The sequence below is a fragment of the Lithobates pipiens genome, unplaced genomic scaffold (genome assembly GCF_037356315.1).
Source record: "Lithobates pipiens isolate NorthernLeopardFrog02 unplaced genomic scaffold, aLitPip1_a1.2 Scaffold_22, whole genome shotgun sequence".
Lineage (NCBI taxonomy): Eukaryota > Metazoa > Chordata > Amphibia > Anura > Ranidae > Lithobates > Lithobates pipiens.
In genome coordinates this window covers 96,818,674-96,845,810 of record NW_027507784.1, presented here as the reverse complement: position 1 = coordinate 96,845,810, position 27,137 = coordinate 96,818,674, and the positions used below count along the sequence as shown (strand labels likewise).

Below are 27,137 nucleotides of genomic sequence, written 5' to 3'. Positions count from 1 at the left end.
GCCACACATTTATGTGGACCCAGTGTTAAATTGCTAATTGAGTTATGAACTGTTATCATAATTCATGGGTTTGGGTTTAACCACTTGTTGGTGGTCCCCAGGTTCTGGGGTCTAGGAGTGACAAGTCCTAGTTCAGTTTGAAATCTCTTCAGATTGCACTCCTAGGCTGAATGACTGAGCGTTTCTTGCAGTTCGGTTTGGCAGTGTTGCTTGCCCCTCCCTGTCCTACCGAGAGTCCCGATTCGTCTCTTCTGCTCTCCTCTGGATCCTTCTGCAAGTTAGATGCTGCTAGGCTTTTAACTCCCTGATCCCTCTTGGGAAGTCTACGGAGAGCTTGGGCCCTGGGTCTCTGTTATATTCTTAATATCTAAATTTTAATTGGCTTTATTATACTTATTCAGGATAATAATATTCCCATACTTTCTTACTGTGTGAATGAAAAACCTTGAATCAATTAATTCTGTGTTATGGCTTGCATAGCTGGAAAAGTAAATATTTAAAACCTGTCAGGATTTTGATGAATATTGTATATTTTATATATATTTTCAAGGGCTATGTAAAGTGATATTGTTTATGTAAACTTATCTAGTTCATTATATATGTTTTTAGAAAGTCATTTTATGTGTAAGCGAGAAGGCATATGTAAGTCGAGACAATGTTTTTCCAGACTTTAAGTCTAAAATATTCCTTCTTCCTCACATCCTGTCATTAGATTGTGGAGTTGTGATTTAAGTGTTAACACATGTCAGCTCTGTTATAACAACCACCCTTAGCCCCCACCTTTGTGGAGGAGGAGGTATCTTTCGGGCGGGAGATTAGAGCTTGGTTAAAATAATGAGTGCTGGGAGGAGGGGGGCTCTTGAATTTTACACACAGAAGGACACATGTCTTGCACACAGGCTGCCAGCATACAAAGGGCTGCCATTTTAGGTTTGAAATAACCTTATATCTTCTATAAGAATCATTGTACTATTTTTGTAAGCATTCTTTTGTATTTAAATGTGTACAAATAAATACACATTTTTGAATTACGCTGACTCAGATCTAATTAAGGAAATTCGTCTCACAAGAATTGATTGATTTCAACATAAGACTTTGAAATATCATTAATTCATAATATTTCATATTTCATATCTAACAATTGGCGACCTGCAGCCAGTCAATCATAAGTCGGAAGTTTTTTTTTCAACTTCACTCCTTGTGATCAGAGGGGAATGAATTGATGAACAGAGATTAAACTTCGCAAAGATTGAAAAAGAACCTAGAAGAAAAATCGATCGATTGATTGTGAAAGACCGGAGAATTTCCAGGAAAAACTGACGGGTTTTTTATTTGGTGAGTAGAAACGTAATTATGGAATTTGTAGATGTTTTAGCTGATGAAAGTAAATTAGAATTTACAGGTTTATCGAAACAGGTCTCTGATGCTGTTTTATGGAAATCTATGTATAGTCAATGCTTACAAGCAAATACTGAAATTGAGAAAGCTAAATTTTCATTAACGAAAACTAAGAGGAAACTACGTAATGTAATGAAATTAATTTCAGTTTTTAATAATATGATATTTGATGAGCCAGAAAAACAAATGATTTGTGTAGTAAATCAAGCAGCAAGTAAAAATGTAACTGAAAATATACAAACACATGAAAATGTATTTTTTGAACCTAACTGTTCAGGTTGTGAAACTTTTTGTACGTATATTGAACATTTGGAGAATGAAGTAGAATTGCAGAATAATGTAACTTCAAAAGACAAGCATATTTCGGTAATTTCAAAGAAAGCTGAGAAAAAACAGTCAGATGCAGCAAAATCCTCATTTATACCGGACAATCCGGTTGACATAGAGGATCCTTCTTTGGATGATGTTCGAAAACAGAAATTGTTAGAAAGAGCTTCTAGACTTAAGTTGCAAATACATGATCAGCTGATGAAGATTTTGAAAGATATCCCTCGTTATGATCCAAGAGCAGATGTGTTTTTCAACGGGGATGTCTTTGAAAGTTTTTGTGATCGTTTCAACTTGAGTGATGAACAAAGGAATAAAATATTTTGTTTATGGGTTCCTAGTCACATTGCAAGACGTTTAGTCAAAACACCCTATCTTGATAATTATGGCGCTGATGTTCATAGTGATGCATCTGAAAGACTGCGTCAGTTGTTGAAGTGTATTACTGGGGAAGAAACCCCAACAGCTGAGTTATTGGATTCTTTAAAAGTAACAATACATGATGATCCATTTCATTTTAGTGAAACATTTGCGAAGGCATTTAAAATGGTGTATGCAGTGGATGAAGAGACTTCTGCATTAATAAAGGCATTTGTTCGCAAATTTACATATTTAGACCCTGCATCAATGGCGCTAGCTAGTCAAAAGGAAACTTTGGATGATGCTACTTCAGTTATAGATCTTGTAAGGAGACAATTAAAGAGAAGTAATTTGAAATCAAAAATTTCTGTCATTCAGGATAGCAATTCTGAATTAGATAATCAGAAAGAGGTTAAAGCAGGCAATACTGCCACCGTCAGGAATGGCAGGGTAAGACAATTTGATAATAAAAAATCAGTAACTTGTTTTTTTTGTCAAAAGCTTGGTCATTATAAATCTCAATGTAGACAGTATTTAAAACATATTGAGTTGAAAAACATTGGAAAAGAAAATGGATTAGTATCCAATAAACCTTCTGCCCCACCTTCAACAGAAGAAGTTAGAAATTTTTCTCCTTATGCCCCTCTGAGAAGGGAATTGAAAGAGATTGGAATGAACATGAATGCTCATTCAAACGGTGATAGCAATGGGAGACAACCTTTGTTATCGGCCCCATGACAGATAGAGGAAAAGGAAATAATTTATCATTCTTTAGTACATGTTGCCCCTATATTTTTAGACAAAAGTGGACGCCCTTATTTAAAAGCTAAAATTAATGGACAAAAGGTGAAAACTCTTTTAGATACAGGTGCTCAGATTAGTGTCACTGGTTTGAATTTACCTGTTTTATCGGATGCGGCAGTCTGTACAATTGTCGGGTTTAATGGAACAGGTGATTCTCAAGCTAAAATGTGTAAAAATGTTTCTTTTGAAATCCCAGGTTATTTGCAAACTGAAATAGACATGTGGTGTTGTAAGGGATCTGAAAATATTATCGGAACTGATATTTTGTACCAAAGAGGATGGATTATTGATTTAGGCAATGGAGTGATTTGGAAGGGTTCAGCTAATCGTAAGCCTGTGGTAATTGATCCAGCTGATTATTCAGAAGTGGGAAGCATTTGTTTAACAGAAGCAGTTGACACCGATTATAAATGGCCTGATACAGGAGATAATTTGAAGTTAAAACAAGTGATACAGTCACACAAAAAACTTTGGAGTCAAAAAAAGAATGATGTTGGCCTATTTAAGGATATTGTAGTAAATATCGAAGGAAGGGATCATCCTTTTGTGAAGCCATATAAATTACCACCAGATTCTGATGAACCTGTTTCATTGATCATACAAGAGTTTTTGGAACAGGGTATTATCAGGAAAGCAAATTCGGTAACAAATAATCCTTTATGGGTAGTGGCTAAACGAGATGACCCTAGTGCATACAGACTTTTGATTGATCTAAGAATGCTAAACAAATACATACCCTGTTGTTCGCCTATTGTAGCGGAAACACCAGATATCATGGCACAGTTAAATGCTAATGCAAACGTTTTTTCTGTATTAGATATTGCGAATGGATTTTTTAGCATTCCTTTGGCCAAAAGCTGTCAATATAAATTTTCATTTGTTTTTAAAAATATATCGTATGTTTTCACAAGACTTCCACAAGGCTTTCATAGTTCCCCATCTATATTTCATCAGGCGTTGGCAAATGTTTTATCAAGGTTTTCTAGACCTGATTGTTTGATTCAGTATGTAGATGACATACTTCTTTCCAGTGAAAATGAGGAGGAGCATTTGACTCTTCTGGCAGAATTGCTGACAATTCTGCAGGAAGAAGGTCTAAAGCTGAATACACGCAAAGTTCAGCTCATGAAAAGTGAGGTAAAATTTTTAGGAATTTTGATTGGTCCAGGGAAAAAGCAGCCTTTGCAGGAACGTATAGAGGCTATTGCATCTTTACCTGTACCAACTACATTTAAAGCATTGAGACAATTTTTGGGATTGGTGAATTTTTCCAGAGATTTTATTGAGTCATTAGCAGAGAAGGCGAAACCACTATATGACTTATTAAAACATACAGAGGATAACGAATTTGGTCCTTGGACAGAAGTTCAACAAAAAGCTTTTGAAATTTTGAAAAATGATTTGCAGTCAGCTCCTGCATTAGCAACAGTGGATAAACAAGCACCATTTGCTTTGCAAGTGCATGCTTCAGAGATTGCCATCTCAGCTGTTTTGCTTCAGAAACAGGGAGAAGATTGGAGAATTCTAGGGTATTTTTCACGTTTAATTACCCCAGTGGAGAGGGGATTAGACGAATGTGTTAGACAATTAGTGGGTGTGCATTATGCAGTAAAAGCAACAGAGCATATTGTAGGATTTAACAAAATCATTTTACAAACCCCACATAGTACCTTGAAGTTCCTTTTTGAGAAAAATGTTCCTGGAGTCTCCAATCAAAGATTTTCTCAATGGTTATTGGCTCTGTCACCTAAACAAATACAGGTTGAACACAATGCTAAGTATATCCTTCCTCAGTTGATGGAATACAATGGGCTAGAACATGAATGTTTGTGTGAAGTCCATGATACTCATTCTCCTCTTTTTCGTAGAGAGGCAGAGAAAATTGATGAGCCTGTATTTGTTGATGGTTCGAGATATTGTGTGGCAGGCAATTATTATAGTGGGTATTCAATTTGGTATCCAAAACGTAATTTTGCCATACAACACAAGTTGCCAGGACATTTTTCAGCTCAACGAGCAGAACTTGAAGCAGTAAAAACCGCATTGATTATTGACAAGGAAGAGAAGAAAGGTTCAATAGCGATTTATAGTGATAGTTCATATGTTGTACGTTCTCTTACCGATTACTTACCTATTTGGAAACGTAGAGGTTTTGTGGATTCATCCAACAAGACTCTTGTGCAGAAAGAGACATTAGAAGCAGTTTTTGACCTTGCAGAGAGTAATCCTCTTGCATATGCTATTGTAAAAATTCCGGCACATAAAAAAGATGATAGTGAGTTATCTGTAGGTAACAGAACAGCAGATTCATTGGCAAAGGAAGCAGCTTTGCATGGGAAGTTAGTAGTTCAACCTGAAATGGTATTAATTAATGTTGTGAAGAAAACAGACACACAGATTCCTTCATTTTCAGAGGAACAGAAGAGGGATACGTCACTTTTTTCTTCCTCACCGGTTGACACAGGCTCTTTGGTTTATGAAAACGGGATCTTATGTCATGACTCAGACGAAATTCTGTGTCCAGTTATACCACAACACCTACAGGTGGAATTCACTAAATTTAACCATGATAGTTTAGGTCACATTGGCAAGCAAAAATTACTTGAAATTCTTAAAGAGAAATTCTATTGGGATAAAATGGAGGAGACAGTAGATAGTGTAATAAAATCTTGTTTAATTTGTGCACAGGTGAATCCTAGACCAAAGGGTCAGAAACCTCCATTGCAAAGAATTCCTCCAGCAGACGGACCTTGGTCTTCTATCCAAATAGATTATATAGGGCCATTACCATCAGGGAAATATGGATACAGATTTGCTTTGGTTTTGATGGACATTTTTTCAAAATGGCTAGAACTAATCCCAGTACGTAAAGATGATGCTTTAACAACTGCTAGGATGTTGATTAATCATGTTTTTCCAGTTTGGGGTATACCAGCACATCTTAGTAGTGACAGAGGATCCCATTTTACAGGTAAAATCATGCAGGCAATGTGTAAAATTTTGGGTATAGAACAGAGATTCCATGTGCCATATCATCCACAGTCTGCAGGTATTGTTGAGAGGATGAATCGAACAATTAAATCTAGAATTGCAAAAATGTTGTTGGACAGAGGAAATACTTGGGTTGATGTTGTTCCTTTTATTTTAATGGGTGTAAGAAGCACAATTTCTGCTGCTACAAAGTATTCTCCATTTGAATTAATGACAGGAAGGAAAATGCCACTTGTATTTCCCCATGAACCTTTTTTGTCTACACCTCAAAGAGAGGCGATAGAAAAGTCAAAATGGTTGCAGATGTTACAAGATAATTTGAATAGTATATTGCCACATGCAGCTACATGTATGCAAAAAATGGTTCCTCCTCACATTTCTAAGTTTGAGAAAGGAGGTCAGCTCATGGTAAAGAGTTTCAGAAAAAGTGGGCCATGGCAAAGTAATTGGGAAGGTCCATTTGACATTTTGGACGTTCGAGGGGTGATGGTACAGGTACAAAGACCTCTTAATTCAGTGAAAAACGCACGTAGACAACAAAAAACGTGGGTACACACTGATCAATGCAAACTTTATATTCCGAGATAATGATGCTGCCTTTATTTTTTCAGGAATTAAAAATAAAAATCGAACTTGAAGAAAGTGCGTATTCCAAAAGAAAAAGATGTCAGCACAACAAATGAAAAGTTTTAAAGAGAGGAAGTGTATCATCACTACAGGATGCATCTTTTCCCTAGTGACAATTTTATTTGTGATAAGATATATCAAGAATTGCTCAAGTTATATAAAGACTAACAGGAATGAAGAATTACACAACAAAGATCATATGTTATTCAGAAATAAGAGAGATGTAGACATTGATATCAATGCAGATGAACTGAAAAATAAGAACATTGATATCATTACAAAGGACAAAAATGATAGAGTTATTGATATTAGTGCATATGATAAAAATCATAATTTTAGAGATGTTGATATTAATACAGCAGAAGATTTGTATGGATTTTTGTGTATTGGAGATGGATATCTTTGTTGTTTACAATTGTATTTCATTCACAGCAATGATATTGACATCAAAGTTAAAATAGAATCCAAAACAAAGTTTGTTAAAATGCAGGGATCTTATAGACTAAATAACAAAACCGGAACTTTTGAGTGTAACATATTGTTGAGGAGTTTCTGGTCTATATTTTTAAAGGGTAATGAGTCAACAATTTGGTCTGGAGATGTTACTAATATTATGACAAGATCTGGGAAAATACTTTATTCCTTTGATCAATTTTATTATCTTTTTCAAAGTTTTGTAAAGATATTAAATCCAAAATATTTAGGCATCATTGGAGATGAAAAAGGAGACGTTGTAAGAACATGGGATTTTAAAGTAACAAGAAAATTTACTGAAATAAGGGTCAAAATCGATATCCTTATAGTTGATAAGATTGTTCCAGAAATTAATATTTTCCCACAATCTTTGAAAATTATGGAAGATAAAGATAATTTGCATTTGATATGTGATACAAAAATATCTTTACCTCAAAATTCATTGTTGACTTGGAAAAGGAATGATGAGTTTTTGGGTAGTTTTCTTTATAGTTCTACTATCATAATTCATAAAGGAATTTTTGGTAGTGTGAATTGGATCAATGATACATTTGTTTATCAACAAATGAGAGTATCTTTGAATGATACTGGTATATATGAATGTTGCATATCAATAGAAAATTATCCGGTGAAATGTGCAAAGGCAAGTGTTATTGTTATGTCTCCAAGGAAAACTCCATGTGTTAATAAGAAAAGTTTCTCTGCAAGTCCTTTTCAGATTAACCATTTCCAATCCAGAACTCTTTTGAGAGAGGGAAAGTTTGTCATTGTTTTGTGGAACTTTAATGTTTCAGAATGGAAAATTTCTACAAGGTTTCCACAATGTCAAGGACATCTGGTTAATATGGAAATGGGTATTGAGAGATGGTTTGGAATTAATAATAGAAATTATAACAGGAATAAGCGTGGTATTGTTGAAGGTATTTTAGGAGGGATTGGCACAATCGGGAGTATAACAAATAGTATGGATATTAGTACTTTAAAGTCTGATCTAGAAACTGCTGGTTTAGTGGGAAGTAATGGTATTAAAATACAAAGACATTTAAATCAGATTTTAGAAAATATGGTAATTAAAACTGCTAATATAATGGGTCCATCTATTTTACATCTTCAAAATATTACTCTTTATTTGATGAGAAGTGAACAACATTCTCATATAGCCAGAGCATGTTTAGAGATTCAAACGGAATATTCCACTAATTTTAAAATAATTGCGCAAGCATTTCAGAGTGGAATAACTCCTCTTGGCATTTTACAGTATTTGCCCAAAGAATATTTATATGCGATAAATCATACAGATTTATGGGTAAATAAATGGATAGGATGCAAGCAGGACATATGTTATAGTTCTTCTATGATTCCAATAGCCGGAAAAGAACAAATTTTGGTTCCAATCACTGTTTTGGGATTACCTGTCAGTAATACACAATTATTATACTATAAATTACAGTATACAGATTTTGTATTTAACAATGAAAATTCTGAATTAGAACAATTAGATTTGTCATCATGTTTACAATTCCAGTCTAAAATTATATGTTTACCTAATCAAGATAAAAGCATATTTCATTCTTGTTATCATAATCACACATTATGTTCAGCAAGAATTGAAAATAAAATTAATTCTGAATTAGTTACTCGTGTAGATAAAAAGAAGGTTTGTTTTCAAATTATGTCAGATACAGAAAGGGTTAAAACTTTTTTCTCTTCTTGTACAAATACAGAAAACCTAAATCAAGGGTTGTATTGTATAGAAGGAGATATTGTTGCAATAAGTATTGATGGGTTGAGAACAAATTTAACAAATATGTTTATGAAAAATATTAGCGCTCTACCTACACAGTATAATATTTCCCAAATAGATGAATTTCCATGGGAAAAATGGGCAAATATAATTCAAAAGGATCAAGGTTTATTAATAGCTTTGGCTAAGGAATTGCAGAATGCAGAAGTATTGTTTAAACATGAACAAGGTAATTTGCAAGAAATATCACATCAATGGTCAGAATTTTCAGGAAGTAATTGGTGGAAAAGATTTAGTAATAGTGTATCCATGTGGGGAAAAACTTCGATAACTTCAGCAGCAGGAAATATTTTATCACATCCTATTGTAATTATTTTTATTATTATCATGTTATTCCTTATATTCCAGTTATGTTTAATGTTTAGAATGAAAAAATTATATAATCGAATTAGAAGTGATATTAAGAAAGGAGATGATTTGTTACAAAGTAAATTAAAGAGGAAAATTAGGTTTTGAAGGTATGAATCCAATTGTGCAGGACAAAACATTTGGAGTTATTGAATCAAAGTTTGTTTGAATGTGACATGAATGATGATGGATGAATTTTTAATCTGAAAAATATGATTGGTATTCATATTTCAGAGGGGAATGTTATATTCTTAATATCTAAATTTTAATTGGCTTTATTATACTTATTCAGGATAATAATATTCCCATACTTTCTTACTGTGTGAATGAAAAACCTTGAATCAATTAATTCTGTGTTATGGCTTGCATAGCTGGAAAAGTAAATATTTAAAACCTGTCAGGATTTTGATGAATATTGTATATTTTATATATATTTTCAAGGGCTATGTAAAGTGATATTGTTTATGTAAACTTATCTAGTTCATTATATATGTTTTTAGAAAGTCATTTTATGTGTAAGCGAGAAGGCATATGTAAGTCGAGACAATGTTTTTCCAGACTTTAAGTCTAAAATATTCCTTCTTCCTCACATCCTGTCATTAGATTGTGGAGTTGTGATTTAAGTGTTAACACATGTCAGCTCTGTTATAACAACCACCCTTAGCCCCCACCTTTGTGGAGGAGGAGGTATCTTTCGGGCGGGAGATTAGAGCTTGGTTAAAATAATGAGTGCTGGGAGGAGGGGGGCTCTTGAATTTTACACACAGAAGGACACATGTCTTGCACACAGGCTGCCAGCATACAAAGGGCTGCCATTTTAGGTTTGAAATAACCTTATATCTTCTATAAGAATCATTGTACTATTTTTGTAAGCATTCTTTTGTATTTAAATGTGTACAAATAAATACACATTTTTGAATTACGCTGACTCAGATCTAATTAAGGAAATTCGTCTCACAAGAATTGATTGATTTCAACATAAGACTTTGAAATATCATTAATTCATAATATTTCATATTTCATATCTAACAGTCTCGCTCTCTGGAAGTAAACTGTCTGCTGTTCTTAAATGGTCTGAACTTCCTATTTTGTACTGTGTTTGGCTAACTGGCTAGTTGATGGGCTTCTCTGTAGCAGAGGGCTTGGCGACTGGGTCAATCTCAGTCCTTGCTGGATCGGGGGGCTAGTGCCCAGTCCTTTGTGAAGGTCGGGGCTAGGACCGATTCAGTCTTCATGCCCTCTGCTGCAGTGCGGCTTGGAAGTTGGTTTAGGAGGTCAATCATGGTCAACATGGGAATGGGAGGGTCATCTTTGACTGCACATCCTTTCTTCCTGGGAATACAGTGTCGGTCTTGGAATGGTTCTTGGTTAGAGTATGAGGGCACCATGCTAGAGTCAACAGATACTTTGGCCAGGCCAACACTGGCACGCTATTCTTGGGTCAGACTTTGTGGTATTGGGTTAGATGCCTTATGCTCTTAAGGGATAAGGGTCTAGCACGTGCCATTCCCACAAAATGGCAAAACTTCAACCTTTTCATTGGCTAACTTCACTCAAAGATCTCATGAAGCTTTAATATAAAATGGTTTATAAATTGTTTTATGGGGTTCTAATGCCTACCTTATTTTGTAGCTCGTGAGGTGCCCTTCAAGGGTGAACTATGGCAACACTGTAAACAGATGAAAAATTAGAGATGTGTATCAAATTGGGGTTATAAATGCAATCTATAGGACATTTTAAGTTAAAATGTGTTTTGATACAGTTTAGGTACCAAATCCTGTGGAGGTCCCCCCTCCTTTCCATGATTAACACTACTAGAAAGTCTATCCTGAAGCAGTTCCTCAAAGCCTAAAGATCTGGCATGGTTTATGCTCGGGCTCATTTCAGCCACCTTAGATTCTCATGGACAGTAAATTGACCTTTTAGAAAGTTTGGAGACTCCTGCAGTAGACTTTTAATTGCTTGGGTAGGAAAGGTTGCTGCAATTTTTCTAATTGATGTGAAACACCACAATAATGTGCATTTTCATATATTGATATATGAAAAGGTGACTCTCACTCTCCTGTGCCTCATGTCCTGTCTGAACTAGGATTGGCAACTCGTGGGGAAGAATCTGTGATGGCAGCTGGCCAGCCCAATATGAGAGGCCAAGCTGCATGTGTCCTTATCTGCAATATCATGCAGGTGTGGCAGTGATTGTTATGCATGACTCAAAGCTGCTTATTTTGCCTTTGAATGCTTTAACTTTTTCTTGATAAAGCAATATCTGTATATGAAATGGCAAGGCTAGTTGCCTGGCTGTCATGCTGGTGTTTAAATCCAGGCAACTATGCAGTTTGTGGCTTTTATCCAAGATCTGCATCCTTGACAGGGGGTAAGTGACAGCAAGATCTAGGAAGCCAACATTTTCAGTAGGTCAGCAATGATGGAACCCTAGAAGCCACATTTGTCATAACTATTTTGATATCTGCATTCAATTTCAGTGGACATGCCATCCATTTTTGTTTGTGTCTTCCAACTGAGAATGAAAAGCTCAAAGCAACATATCTCTTGTGGGGCTGCGGCATCAAACGGTAGGTTCCCACACAAACACTTGGGAGTTACGAGCCTTTATCATAACTCCTGTTTAGGTTTAGCCACACTTTTGTGGACCCAGTGATGAACTGATATCATAAATCACAGGCTTGGGTTTAACCACTTGTTGATGGTTCTTGGGTCTAGGAGTGAAAAGTCCTAGTTTAGTTTGAAACCTCTAGAGAAGCTTAAGCTCCTAAACTGACAATCAAGCCTTCCTTGCAATTTGAGTTAGTTTTGTTTGCCCCTCCTTCTTATACTGGAAAGCTCAGCTGGGGTCTTCACTCTCCTGTAGGTTATTGCTTTCTGCAAAGGGGATGGGCAACCATGCTAGGCTTTCACTCTGATCCCTCTTGGGAAGTCTATGGAGAGCTTGTCCCCTGGGTCTCACTCTCTGGAAGTAAAGGGTCTGCTGTTCTTGGATGGTCTGAACTTTCTATTTTGAACTGTGATTGGCTAACTGGGCTGGTCGAATGGGCATCTCTGTAGCAGTGGACTTGGAGACTGGGTCAATCTCAGTTCTTGCTGGATTGGGGGGGGTGAGTGCCCAGTCCTTCAAGAAGGTCGGGGCTTGGACAGATCCAGTCTCTTTGCCCTCTGCTGCAGTGTGGCTTGGAAGTTGGTCTAGGTCAATCGTGGCTCATTATGGGAATGGGAGGGTTATCTTTGACTGCACATCCTTTCTTCCTTGGAATACAGTGTCGGTCTTGGAATGGTTCTTGGTTAGAGTATGAGGGCACCATGCTAGAGTCAACAAATACTTTGGCCAGACCAACACTGGCACTCTATTCTTGGGTCAAACTTTTTGGTATTGGTTTAGATGCCTTATCCTCTTAGGGGGAGAAGGGGCTGCCGTTCTCACAATGGCAAAACTTCAACATTTTCATTGGCTAACTTCAATCACAGGTTTAAATTGCCATTTTGAAATATCTTGTTTTTAAAGCAGCAGTCTGCCCACTGCTGCAACAAAATGTAAGCCAGCAGCTGCACATACTACAGCTGCTGACTTAATTTTGTACACTTGCCTGTCCTGGAGTCCAATGATGTCAAGTGCATGGAACCTCTATTGCAAGTAAGGGAACCCTACTACACCCCCCTCACCAAAAGGTGCCAAATGTGGCTCCAGAGGGGGAGGAGTACAAGTGGAAGTTCCACTTTGGAGTGGAACTCTAAATTTGCTGCTCCTTTCAGCTCTGTAACTGTGGTCACCATACTGAAATGCACCTTTTTGTGGCAATAAGGGGGTGGTGTGTTTTTTTTTTTTATTTTTTTTTTTTCTACCTTTTTTGCTTTTCTAGTATCTCTTTAAAAGACTGAACTGTCTACTACAAGTTTGGTAAGTAGTTAACAAGTTTATCGTACTTGCAAAATGTTTTTTTTTTGTTTGTTTTTTTTTATTGTTTATGGAGTTCTAATGACTGCCTTTGTTTTGTAGCTGGTGAGGTGCCAATCAAGGGTGAAATATGGTAACGGTGAACAGATGACAAATTGGAGGTATGGGTTAAATTTGTCTTATAAATACAGTAATCTATTGTTCAGTTTAAGTGAACTGTGTTTTGATAGAGTTTAGGTACCAAATCCTGGTATTGTATACATCTTTAACATTACTAGAAAGTCTATCCTGAAGCGGTTTCTCAAACTAGTGGCTTACAATAGACCAAGCGGTCTCGCTGCAGCCTGGGGCCAGATGTGCTCCTTTTGCTTGCCTTTGTCAGTGGCAGAAATGATGCCTCAAGGCCATGAGGCAGTATCTCTTCACTCACAAACATGAGACACTATTTCTCCCATGACACCAACAATTTCTCCCCTAATGCCTAACTATTTGGCATGGTTTATGCTCAGTGGGCAGATTCCAGGCCCTAGATTCTAAAGGTCAATTTACTGTAATTTTAGAAAGTGTGTAGACCTATTGCATGGGTATGAAAGTTTGCTTCAATTGCATTAACATATATTGCTACAATAGCCAGCTAGAACTTCAGTCTTGATAAAACTAATCTGTATAGGAATAAAAACCTAAACTAATGCAGCCACCACTTCGGGAAAAAAATTGGTGAGCTTTTTTGGCTTTAGTACAGCTTGTTAACACCACACTCATTGTGTGCAATTCTGTAGGAGATAAAGTTAGTTGCCAGTCAAGCTTATGGGTGTAACATGTTCCTCAATTTGTCACACGATAATGCTGCAGGGGACTAGGAAATCCCAATTTGAGTTCAAAATGCCTTTAAAAAAATTACCCAATAAATTTTTTTTACAAAAGCCAATCGCATAGGGGTGCACAATCGCCTATGTTTTAAGTTTCTCTTTAAATAAGGCACCCAGGGTCTGAGACCTTGCATGTTGTCCTGTGCTCCACTGAATGTAAAGCAATGCACATCGCACTGCATTACATTCTTTCCTGGCCTTGACGGCTAGGTAAATTGTCAGTGGGGCCTGGAAGAGTGATGTCACTTATGGGTCAGCAGCAAGAAGGGGACAGCAGATGTGCATCTATGCCAGTCTCAGGCCCGCAGATCATCAAATGGAGCCTGGGGTATGTGGGGTGTAGAGCATTTTTGTGGCAGCTCAAGCACCAGGATTCAGTGGGGGTGGGTTTTTTTATTTCTACCTGACGCCTGGGGTTTGTTCCCTTAATCATGAAGTATGGAGGCTGCCATTGCTCAAGTCTGTGGGTTTGTTCTGTCTCTCTGGTGCTTTGGCCTCAACACTGAGTGTGACCTGAGAAATAGAAGATTCTGACAATTGCAGAATGCTTTCTTTTTGATTAACATTTTAAAGCCACATTAGCCAGGTAACAAATCCATTAGTTCCTGTACTGTTCAGTAAGCCATAGCAAAGTGAAGCAAAACATCTTCACTATGCTCCCAGTATGGAATTATCTAGGGTGTTTTTGTGTGTTTTTGGGACTAGGCATAGGAAGCCATAGAGGCTTCTATTGTGGGTTTCTCCTGAAAATTTCAGTTGCTTGGCTGTCATACTAATACTCTTAACAAGTATGCAGAGACTTCTAGGCTTTCATGGTCTGCCCACTTGAGGGTGACCTGAAACATATGAAGCCAGGCAGAACAGCAGGTCAATTTTGGGTTGTCAGTGAGCCCCTTTCATTACTTTTTATAAACTTTATTAACCTTTTTATATTTAACCTTAACCTCAAACTTCTATCTTTTGTAGACATGTTGACATTAACAACTTGGTTTCTATTGGAAGCCTTGACCACTTCAAGCATGATGGAATCCCTTCTCTTGTCCTGCAGAATTTGTGGGTGGTGGGTACCAAAACTCATTAACGATGAAGGCCTACCTTGGTTTGCTAGGTTTCACCAGAGTTCTGAGCTTTTGTTCGAACTCTTGGCTTGGGTTAGCCACACTGTGGACCCACAAATGAATTTAGGATACTAGTCTAGCTTGGTTTGCTAGGTTTCACCAGAGTTCTGAGCTTTTAATCATAACCCTTAGATTTTGGGGTCTAAGAGCAAAGTACTTGTTCAGTTGGAAGTCCCTGGGTAGAAATTTGCTCCTAGGTTGTGGGTTGAGCTTTGTTGGAGCAGGGCGGGGCACTGCAACACTGCTCCTTCAGACTCTGTTGGCCTCTTTAATCCACCTTTTGTGCTTACCTTGCAGGTTATCGGTTTCTAGGAGCTTCTTTCTGCCATATACGGGGATAGATGGCTGAGCATTTATTTTACTCTAAAACCTCTTGGGGAAAGTCTCCAGAGAGCCCCTGCTCTCTGCAAGTAAAAGGGTCTGCTGTTCTGAGACTCTTGCCTTTCCTATTGTGAGCTATGATTGGGAAACGAAGTTGGTCGATGGGCTTCTCTGTAGCAGAGGGCTTGGAGACTGGGCCAGTCTCAGTCCTTGCTCGATTGAGGGCCAGTGCCCAGCTCTTCATGAAGGTCAGTTCTAGGGCTGATTCAGTCTTCGTGCCCTCTGCTGTAGTGCGGCTTGGAAGTTGGTCTAGGGACTCAATCATAGCTCATGATGCGACTGGGGGAATTCTTTGACTGCACATTCTTTCTTCCTGGGAATACAGAGTGTTGATTTGGAATGCTCCATGGTGTTTTTTGGTTAAAGTGTGAGGGCACCATACTAGAGTCAAGGAACACTTTGGACCAAGCCAACATCAATACTCTTATTCTTGGGTCAGACTTTTTGGTATTGTGTTAGACCTTTTCCCTTAAGGGCATAAGTGTTCTAACATGTGCCATTCCCATTTAACAAATAGGTTTAAATGGTTGGTCTTGCTGTGAAGCGCCACAAAGGCAGTTAAACAGATTGCGCACTTTGTTCTCTGCGCACTTTGTTCTCTGCGCACTTTGTTCTCTGCGCACTTTGTTCTCTGCGCACTTTGTTCTCTGCGCACTTTGTTCTCTGCGCACTTTGTTCTCTGCGCACTTTGTTCTCTGCGCACTTTGTTCTCTGCGCACTTTGTTCTCTGCGCACTTTGTTCCCATGTGGAGTATTTTCTTGTAGATCCCTGAAGCTCATTCTAGTGGTGGTTATATACAATGCCAGTGATTCCCCTTTGCTGGTCATTTTATGCCCACCCTGATTCAGTGAAGAATGCAAATGTTCTGTTGGTTGCAGGCTTTGGTCCAATTGGCGCTGGAGCAGTTAAAGGGATTTTAAAAATATTGGTTGATTCACTGCTGGTTCTTCAAGAGCCCAGCCAGGAATGCATATTGTGGTTTTACAATGTCTGTTGCATCCATGTGAGCCGGGCCTTGCAGTGGAGTTTGTTTACTTGTTTTAGAGGCCTTTTATCCTTTGTGTTTTTAACGGTACCTCCATTTCATTTAGATGGCTGGCTGAGCAACACTGCTAGGTTCTGGCAAGACTGGTGTGGGAGATTGGTAAGCATTCATACATAATATTTCTAGGTAATCTTTGTAAATGATACAATGGTAAATTAAGGGGTTATCTTTTGATCTGTCCTTTAGACAATGCGCATAAGCTTAACAAAAGCATGGGGGGCAGAGGGTTGAGTTTTTTGGCAAGTGTCTGGTCCATATGCTCTCTTCCATTCAGAATCTTTATAAATGCTCAATACTAGCTTTCTGCAGGTCATTTATGGAAACCCTATGGCTGGAAACGGATTGCATACAGACTATAGAAGGGCTAAGCCAACATTGGCACTATTCAATTTCCATCAGCATCTGGTATAACTAACCTTTTCTACACTTTGCCTATCCTTGATAAGTTGATGGAGATGTCCAGGAACTGTTATGTTTAGGAGGGGTCTGAATATACACTCTACCAAAGTGGGGAGAGCATGTAGGAATTAAGAAAGTTGGGTGGCTTTTAAATATTACTGATTTACCTTCCTAAGCAATGCTATATTAATGGCAACATTTAACGAATTTAAAAGTAGGTGTAATGCAAATATGGCTGGAAATGTACTTTAACCACTTAAGGACCGCCGTATTGCCATTGTATGTCATCACAATGGCGCAGGCAGGCACAAGTACGTGCCTGCCTTCCAGCGGGTGGGGGGTCCGATCGGACCCCCCCTCCCGCTGGATACGGCGGTCCGGTTCGCTCCAGGAGCGATCCGTGATGAGGGGATGGCCGTTGGTTTCTGGCCACCCCCTCTGGATCGCTCCTGGCCAATGACAAGCTTCCTCCCACTGTGTATTGTTTACACAGGAAGGAGGAAGTGATGCCATTCTCCTCGGGGCGGTCTTTTTGACCGGACTATGAGGAGAAGACTAAAAGTAAGTGCACCCAAAACACTACACTGACACATAGGTACACAAACCACCCCCCCCCCCCCCAGTCAGTGTCACTGATTGAATTGATCACTTCTTTACTGATCAGTTGTAACAGTTAAAACTGTCAGGGCAGTTAGTGTTAGGTCCAGGGTAGCCCCCTATCACCCCCCAATAAAGATTTAACCCCCTGATTGCCCCTTGAGTTAACCCTTTCCCCCCCTTTTTGCCAGTGTCACTAAGCGATCATTTTTCTGATCGCTGCATCAGTGTCGCTACTGTCACTAGGTAGCTAGTTTTTTTTTAGGTTCACCGCCAGGTTTTTATAGCGCTAGGTACCCCGATATACTACCCAATAATGGTTTTAACCCCCTGATTGCCCCTAGTTAACCCTTTCACCAGCAATCGCAGTATAAGTGTCACTGGTGACGCTGGTTAACCAGTTAGTTACTTAGGTTCCCCGTCAGGTTTTTATATAGCGCCAGGGACCCCCATACACTACCTAATAAAAATTTGAACCCCCTGATTGCCACTAGTTAACCCTTTCACCACTGATCACCGTATAAGTGTTACGGGTGACTCTGGTTAGTTTGCTTTTTATAGCATCAGGGCACCCACCATTTATTACCCAATAAAGGTTTAACCCCCTGATCACCCGGCGGGTGATATCAATTAGGTTTTAGGGTCAGGGTCTGCGTCGCCCCAGGCAGTGCTAGGTTAGTGCCAGTACCGCTAACACCCACACGCAAAGCATAAACCTCCTGTAGTGGTATAGAATCTGAACAGATCAATATCTGATCTGATCAGATCTATACTAGCGTCCCCAGCGGTTCAGGGTTCCAAAAAAACGCATTGTTAGCGGGATCAGCCCACCCAAGTGCAGTATCGATCGATCACTGTCACTTACAAAACACTAAACACATAACTGCAGCGATCGCAGAGTCAGGCCTGATCCCTGCGATCGCTAACAGTTTTTTTTGGTAGCATTTTATATTTAAATCCGGAAGGCAGTGCTTGGTTTTCGGGGTCCCGTACGTGGCTAGGCTCCCAAAAAGTCCCCCACATGTGGTATCCCCGTACTCGGGAGAAGCAGCAGAATTTATTTTGGGGTGTAATTTGACTTATGCCCATAGCATGTGTGAGCAATATATCATTTAGTGACAACTTTGTGCAAAAAAAGTTTGTAATATTCCCGCAACTTGTGGCAAAATATAAAATATTCCATGGACTCAACATGCCTCTCAGTAAATAGCTTGGGGTGTCTACTTTCCAAAATGGGGTAATTTTGGGGGGTTTTGTGCTATTTTGGCATTTTATGGCCTTCAAAACTGTGATAGGTAGTGAGGAGTGAAATCAAAAATTTGCACCCTTAGAAATCCTGAAGGTGGTGATTGGTTTTCGGGGTGCCGTGCGCGACTAGACTCCCAAAAAGTCCCACACGTGGTATCCCCATACTCGGGAGAAGTAGCGGAATATATTTTGGGTGCAATTCCACATATAACCATGGCATGTGTGAGCAATATATCATTTAGTGACAACTTTTTGTAAAAATTTTTTTTTTTGTTGTCATTATTCAATCCCTTAGGACAAAAAAAATAAAATATTCAATGGGCTCAGCAATTTCCTTGGGGTGTCTACTTTCCAAAATGGGGTCATTTGGGGGGGTTTGTACTGCCCTGCCATTTTAGCACCTCAAGAAATGAGATAGGCAGTCATAAATTAAAAGCTGTGTAAATTCCAGAAAATGTACTCTAGTTTGTAGACGCTATAACTTTTGCGCAAACCAAAAAATATACGCTTATTGACGTCTTTAGTAAAAAAAAAAAAAAAAATGTGGCTGAATAAATTTTGCCCTCAATGTATGACTAAAATTTAGTTTATTCGATTTTTCTTATAACAAAAAGAAGAAAATATCTTTTTATTTTTTTTTTCACAATTTTCGCTCTTTCTCCATTTATATCGCAAAAAATAAAAATCGCAGAGGCAATCAAATACCATCAAAAGAAAGCTCTCTTTGTGGGAAGAAAAGGACGCAAATTCGTTTTTTTTGTGATCCGATGATGCCACCATTGATTTTCGAAATTCTGCCTACCAAGCCTTCAATTTCACCTCATGTTGCTACAGACAATAATTTCCTTGGCTGGGAATCTTCTTTTCTCTCCGTACATTTTCTTTTCTTATTACGTTTCTCGCACAATTCTCCCATCATTAATTAGAAAATCGTTCGTTTTTCTAAAAATTTCCAACATGTCCGATTCCTCAAATTTTATTTCCACACGAAAATCGGCTGTTGCTGCAGCCCACTAATGGTGCGAAACTCATACGAAAATTCTTGGATACGATTTTCGAAAGAAAATTCTTTCGAAATTCGAAAACCGTGTATTGCCGAAATAACACTATACCTTTCCTCCCTTTTTTTTTTTTTTTTTTTTTTGTTTTTAGCTGTTGTCTACAATTTTGCTACTATACTTGGAGTGTTCGTTTGCAAGCAAGGCCGAGGTGAACTTCAATCATCCCAGAGACCTAATTTTATCACTTAATCTGATTTCTTCTTTTGTTTTTTTTTACCTTGCTTTATTTTTTCAGTGGTCGTATTGGGCCAGTGACGGTGAACCTTGGCAACCCAGATGTTACTACATTTCCCATGATGCTTGTGTAGGTGAGCATTATGGGAAATGTAGTTCCAAAACATCTGAAATGCAAAGGTTCCCAATCACTATTGGGCAGTAGCCTTTCTGATTACAATGTGAAATAAAAACAATTGTACATGGCTAAAGAATAAATGTTGACATGATTATTAAACATGAGAAATGTCGTCCATCCTTAACTATGTTTTAACTAGATGGGTAGTGTGCTTGCACTTAGATTAAATGGCAATTAAATCCTATAAAGACAATTGAGAGGGGGGAAGGAACCACCTTTGCTTAACTTTTTAAAATGTACAACTTTAACATCGTTTTTTCTTTTTACACTTTCATTAGACTTAACTGGTACAGAATGAGAGCATGCACATATTAAAACACCATTTTATTCCAGTTTGGTTAAAATTCACATTTGCATGACCTTACATTTTATATCAACTACCCTGCAGGATAACCTAACATACGATACATAGGCCAAGTATTCTCGTATGGCCTGGTGATGGCGGATCCCTTAAAGTCAATGTGTTTTGTCAATTAGCAAGACTGGTTAAGGATCATAAAGGCAGGTAACAAATCCTAATAAACCTCATAGGATCAATGTACAACCAGATGACATACAAATTCATGAATGTTCATTGACTACCTCATGTGCCTGTGTAGGACGGGCTTCATTCTAAAAGGACACACCAGTGCAGCCTGTTTCTGGTGTTGATGTGCAGTGAGATCACTGCTGGGGACAGATTACAGATCCTTTGTACTGGGCCACTGATTGACCTTGAAATAATGTGATTTCTGTCTACTCCGATGTCAGTGCTGCCAACCATTGTCTGATCACCACCATAGCAATACAATACCAGAGCTGCCACATCAGTCTCTAAACCCACCAGTGTGAGACGGCAACAGTGTCCGATTTCTGCCTCTCCAATAGGGATGAGCTTGGTGTTCGGTGAAGCCAGAACTTTGTGGGCCATTCACACCAAATTCGTGTGGCACTCACGGCCCACAATGCACTGCGCCATCGCAGTGCATTACTGGCTCATGATTGCCTAAGCATGCACTGTGACCGTCACACCCCCGGCCCTTTTACCCCAAAATGGGTCGAAAATGATCAAAATTGTACCCCCGACCTTTTATCCCAAAATGGATGCAACATGACCAAAATCGCACCCCCGGCCCTTTAATCCTGAGATGGCTCCTAAATGGCACAAAATGGCAGCCCCAACCCTTTTACCATGAAATGGGTCAAAAATGACCAAATTGCACCCCCGGCCCTTTTATCCCAAAATGACAAATCGCACCCTGGCCCCTTTATACCAAAATGGGTTTAAAATGTACAAAATTGCACCACCGGCCCTTTTATCCAAAATGGGTCAAAACTGATAGAAAATCGCAGCCCTGCACTTTTACCATGAAATGGGTCCAAAATGACCAAAATTGCACCCCTCTGCCCTTTTCCCCGAAAAGGGTCCAAAATGTCTCCCTCTGCCCTTTTACTCCAAAATGACAAATTGTACCCCCAGCCCTTTTACCCAAAAATGAGTCCTAAATAACCAAAATGGCACCCGGGTCCTTATACCCCAAAATGGGTTAAATATGACAAAAATTGCACCCCCCGGCCCTTTTCCTCCTGAAATGGCTCCAAAATGACAATTTTGGACCCTGGCCTTTTCCCCCCCCAAAATGGGTCCAACATGACAGAATCGCACCCTCTGTCCTTTTACCCCAAAATATGTCCAAAACGACAAATTGCACCCTGGCCCTTTTACCCCAAAATGGATGCTAAATGACCAAAATCGAACCCCCGGCCCTTTCATCCCAAAATGGGTCCAAAATGACATAAAATCGCAGCCCCGGCGCTTTTATCCCCAAAAGGAATGCTAAATGACCAAAATCGCAGCCCCAGGCCCTTTTAGCCTGAAATGGGTCCCAAATGATACAGAATCACACCCCTGGCCATTTTATCCCGAGATGGCTCATAAATGGCACAAAATGGCACCCCCCCCCCCGCTCGCTTTCCCCGAAAAGGGTCCAAAATGTCTCCCTCGGCCCTTTTACTCCGAAATGGGTCCAAAATGACACAAATTGCACCCCCGGCCGTTTTGATTATTTAGGACCCATTTTGGGGTAAAACGGCTGGGGGTGCAATTTGTGTCATTTTGGACCCATTTCGGAGTAAATGGGCCGAGGGAGACATTTTGGACCCTTTTCGGGGAAAGCGAGCGGGGGGCGGTGCCAATTTGTGCCCATTTCGGGAGAAAAGGGGTGCCATTTTGATTATTTAGGACCCATTTTGGGGTAAAATTGCACCCCTTTTCTCCTGAAATGGGTCCAAAATGAAAAAAAAAAATCGCACCCCCGGCCGTTTTACCCCAAAATGGGTAAAAAATGACAAATTGCACCCCTGGCCCTTTCCTCCTGAAATTGGTCCGAAATGACAAATTGCACCCCCAGCCCTTTTACCCCAAAATGACCAAAATCTCACCCTGCCAATTTTATCCCAAAAAGGGTGCAAAATGACATAAAATCGCAGCCCCGGCGCTTTTATCCCAAAATGGGTCTAAAATGACCAAAATCGCACACAGGCCCTTTTATCCCAAAATGACCAAAATCGCACCCCCGACCCTTTCACCCCAAAATGGGTCTAAAATGACATGAAATCGCACCCCCGGCCCTTTTATCCCAAAATCGCACCCCCGGCCCTTTTATCCCAAAATCGCACCCCCGGCCCTTTTATCCCAAAATCGCACCCCCGGCCCTTTTATCCCAAAATCGCACCCCCGGCCCTTTTATCCCAAAATGGGTCCAAAATGGCACCCCCGGCCCTTTTATCCCAAAATGGGTCCAAAATGACCAAAATCGCACCCCGGGACTTTTATCCCAAAATGGGTCCAAAATGACCAAAATCGCACCCCGGGACTTTTATCCCAAAATGGGTCTAAAATGACCAAAATCGAACCCCCGGCCCTTTTATCCCAAAATGGGTCTAAAATGACATAAAATCGCACCCCTGGCACTTTAATCCCAAAATGACAAATCGCAGCCCCGGCCCTTTTATCCCAAAATGGGTCCAAAATGACATGAAATCGCACCCCCGGCCCTTTTATCCTAAAATGACATGAAATCGCACCCCCGGCCCTTTTATCCCAAAATGGGTCTAAAATGACATGAAATCGCACCCCCATCCCTTTTATCCCAAAATGGGTCTAAAATGACATAAAATGGCACCCCCGGCCCTTTTATACCAAAATGAGTCCAAAATGGCACCCCCGGCCCTTTTATTCAAAATGAGTCCAAAATAACCAAAATCGCACCCCGGGACTTTTATCCCAAAATGGGTCTAAAATGACCAAAATCGAACCCCCGGCCCTTTTATCCCAAAATGGGTCTAAAATGACATAAAATCGCACCCCTGGCACTTTAATCCCAAAATGACAAATCGCAGCCCCGGCCCTTTTATCCCAAAATGGGTCCAAAATGACCAAAATCGCACCCCCGGCCCTTTTATCCCAAAATGGGTCTAAAATGACATAAAATAGCACCCCCGGCCCTTTTATCCCAAAATGGGTCCACAATGACATAAAATCGCACCCCCGGCCCTTTTATCCTAAAATGACATGAAATCGCACCCCCGGCCCTTTTATCCCAAAATGGGTCTAAAATGACATGAAATCGCACCCCCATCCCTTTTATCCCAAAATGGGTCTAAAATGACATAAAATGGCACCCCTGGCCCTTTAATCCCAAAATGACCAAAATCGCACCCCCCATCCCTTTTATCCCAAAATGGGTCCGAATTGACCAAAATCGCACCCCTGGCCCTTTAATCCCAAAATGGGTCTAAAATGACATAAAATCGCCCCCCGGCCCTTTTATCCCAAAATGGGTCTAAAATGACATAAAATCGCCCCCCCAGCCCTTTTATCCCAAAATGGGTCTAAAATGACATGAAATCGCAGCCCTGGCCCTTTTATCCCATAATGAGTCCAAAATGACCAAAATCGCACCCCGGCCCTTTTATCCCATAATGAGTCCAAAATGACCAAAATCACACCCCGGCCCTTTTATCCCAAAATGACCAAAATCGCACCCCCGGCCCTTTTATCCCAAAATAAGTCCAAAATGACATAAAATCGCAGCCCCGGCCCTTTTATCCCAAAATGAGTCCAAAATCGCACCCCTGGGACTTTTATCCCAAAATGGGTCCAAAATGACATAAAATCGAAGCCCCGGCCCTTTAATCCCAAAATGGGTCTAAAATGACATAAAATCGCCCCCCGGCCCTTTTATCCCAAAATGAGTCCAAAATGACCAAAATAGCACCCTGCCAATTTTATCCCAAAAAGGGTGCAAAATGACATAAAATCGCAGCCCCGGCGCTTTTATCCCAAAATGACCAAAATCGCACCCCCGGCCCTTTTAATCCAAAATGACCAAAATCGCACCCCCGGGCCTTTTATCCCAAAATGGGTCTAAAATGACGAAAATCGCACCCCCGGCCCTTTTATCCCAAAATGAGTCCAAAATGACATAAAATGGCACCCCCGACCCTTTTATCCCAAAATGGGTCTAAAATGACATGAAATCGCACCCCCCGGCCCTTTTATCCAAAAATGACCAAAATCGCACCCCGGCCCTTTTATCCCAAAATGAGTCCAAAATGACAAATCGCACCCCCGGCCCTTTTATCCCAAAATCTTACCCCCGGCCCTTTTATTCCAAAATTACCAAAATCGCACCCCCGCCCCTTTTATTCCAAAATGACATAAAATCGCAGCCCCGGCCCTTTTATCCCAAAATGGGTCTAAAATGAACAAAATGGCACCCCCGGCCCTTTTATCCCAAAATGAGTCCAAAATGACCAAAATCGCACCCCCGGCCCTTTTATCCCAAAATGGGTCTAAAATGACCAAAATCGCACCCCCGGCCCTTTTATCCCAAAATGGGTCTAAAATTACATAAAATCGCACCCCTGGCACTTTAATCCCAAAATGACCAAAATCGCACCCCTGGCCCTTTTATCCCAAAATGGGTCTAAAAGGACATAAAATAGCACCCCGGCCCTTTTATCCCAAAATGGGTCCAAAATGACATGAAATCGCACCCCCGACCCTTTTATCCTAAAATGGGTCTAAAATGACATGAAATCGCACCCCCGGCCCTTTTATCCCAAAATGGGTCCAAAATCGCACCCCCGGCCCTTTAATCCCAAAATGGGTCTAAAATTACCAAAATGGCATCCCCTGGCCCTTTAATCCCAAAATGACCGAAATCGCAGCCCCGGCCCTTTTATCCCAAAATGAGTCCAAATTGACCAAAATCGCCCCCCGGCCCTTTTATCCCAAAATGGGTCTAAAATGACATAAAATCGCCCCCCTGCCCTTTTATCCCAAAATGGGTCTAAAATGACATAAAATCGCCCCCCGGCGCTTTTATCCCAAAATGGGTCTAAAATGACATAAAATCGCCCCCCCGGCCCTTTTATCCCAAAATGGGTCCAAAATGACCAAAATCGCACCCCCGGGACTTTTATCCCAAAATGGGTCTAAAATGACATAAAATAGCACCCCCGGCCCTTTTATCCCAAAATGAGTCTAAAATGACCAAAATGGCACCCCCGGCCCTTTATATCCCAAAATGGGTCCAAAATGACATAAAATCGCACCCCCTGGCCCTTTTATCCCAAAATGAGTCCAAAATGACCAAAATCGCACAACCCTGCCCTTTTATCCCAAAATGGGTCTAAAATGACATAAAATCGCACCCCGGCGCTTTTATACCAAAATGAGTCCAAAATGGCACCCCCGGCCCTTTTATTCAAAATGAGTCCAAAATAACCAAAATCGCACCCCCGGCCCTTTTATCCCGAAATGAGTCCAAAATGACCAAAATCGCACCCCCGGCCCTTTTATCCCAAAATGGGTCTAAAAATGACATAAAATCGCTCCCCCAGCCATTTTATCCCAAACTGAGTCCAAAGTGACCAAAATCGCACCCCCATCCCTTTTATCCCAAAATGGGTCTAAAATGACATAAAATCGCACCCCTGGGCCTTTTATCCCAAAATGGGTCTAAAATGACATGAAATCGCAGCCCCGGCCCTTTTATCCCAAAATGACCAAAATCGCACCCCCGGCCCTTTTATCCCAAAATGACCAAAATCGCACCCCCGGCCCTTTTATCCCAGAATGACTTAAAATCGCACCCCCGGCCCTTTTATCCCAGAATGACTTAAAATCGCACCCCTGGCCCTTTAATCCCAAAATGAGTCAAAAATGACCGAAATCGCAGCCCCGGCCCTTTTATCCCAAAATGAGTCCGAATTGACCAAAATCGCCCCCCGGCCCTTTTATCCCAAAATGGGTCCAAAATGACATAAAATCGCCCCCCCCCCGGCGCTTTTATCCCAAAATGGGTCTAAAATGACATAAAATCGCCCCCCGGCCCTTTTATCCCAAAATGAGTCTAAAACGACCAAAATCGCACCCCCGGGACTTTTATCCCAAAATGGGTCTAAAATGACATAAAATAGCACCCCCGGCCCTTTTATCCCAAAATGAGTCTAAAATGACCAAAATGGCACCCCCGGCCCTTATATCCCAAAATGAGTCCAAAATGACCAAAATCGCACCCCCGGTCCTTTTATACCAAAATGGGTCCAAAATGACCAAAATCGCACCCCCGGCCCTTTTATCCCAAAATTATTCCAAAATGACCAAAATCGCACCTCCGGCCCTTTTATCCCAAAATGGGTCTAAAATGACATGAAATCGCACCCCCGGCCCTTTTATCCCAAAATGGGTCCAAAATGACCGAAATCGCATCCCCGGCCCTTTTATCCCAAAATGGGTCTAAGATGACATAAAATCGCACCCCCGGCCCTTTTATCCCAAACTGAGACCAAAATCGCACCCCCGGCCCTTTTATCCAAAAATGAGTCCAAAATGACCAAAATCGCACCCCTGGCCCTTTTATCCCAAAATGGGTCTAAAATGACATGAAATCGCACCCCGGCCCTTTTATCCCAAAATGGGTCTAAAATGACATGAAATCGCACCCCGGCCCTTTTATCCCAAAATGAGTCCAAAAT

The 27,137-nt window shown here is 40.3% G+C and overlaps 2 long non-coding RNA genes across 2 annotated transcripts; both read left to right on the top strand.

The window, feature by feature from the left end:
- The first annotated feature begins 354 nt into the window (after positions 1 to 354).
- LOC143923965 (uncharacterized) lies at positions 355 to 10,055 on the top strand. The gene is made up of 2 exons (XR_013261797.1): positions 355 to 1,335; positions 6,492 to 10,055. It is a non-coding gene; the product is annotated as an uncharacterized LOC143923965 (long non-coding RNA).
- A 2,949-nt stretch (positions 10,056 to 13,004) lies between these two features.
- Positions 13,005 to 19,521, top strand: LOC143925430 (uncharacterized). Its single transcript, XR_013261973.1, has 4 exons — positions 13,005 to 13,043; positions 13,143 to 13,201; positions 16,501 to 16,553; positions 19,390 to 19,521. It is a non-coding gene; the product is annotated as an uncharacterized LOC143925430 (long non-coding RNA).
- Positions 19,522 to 27,137: the final 7,616 nt, after the last annotated feature.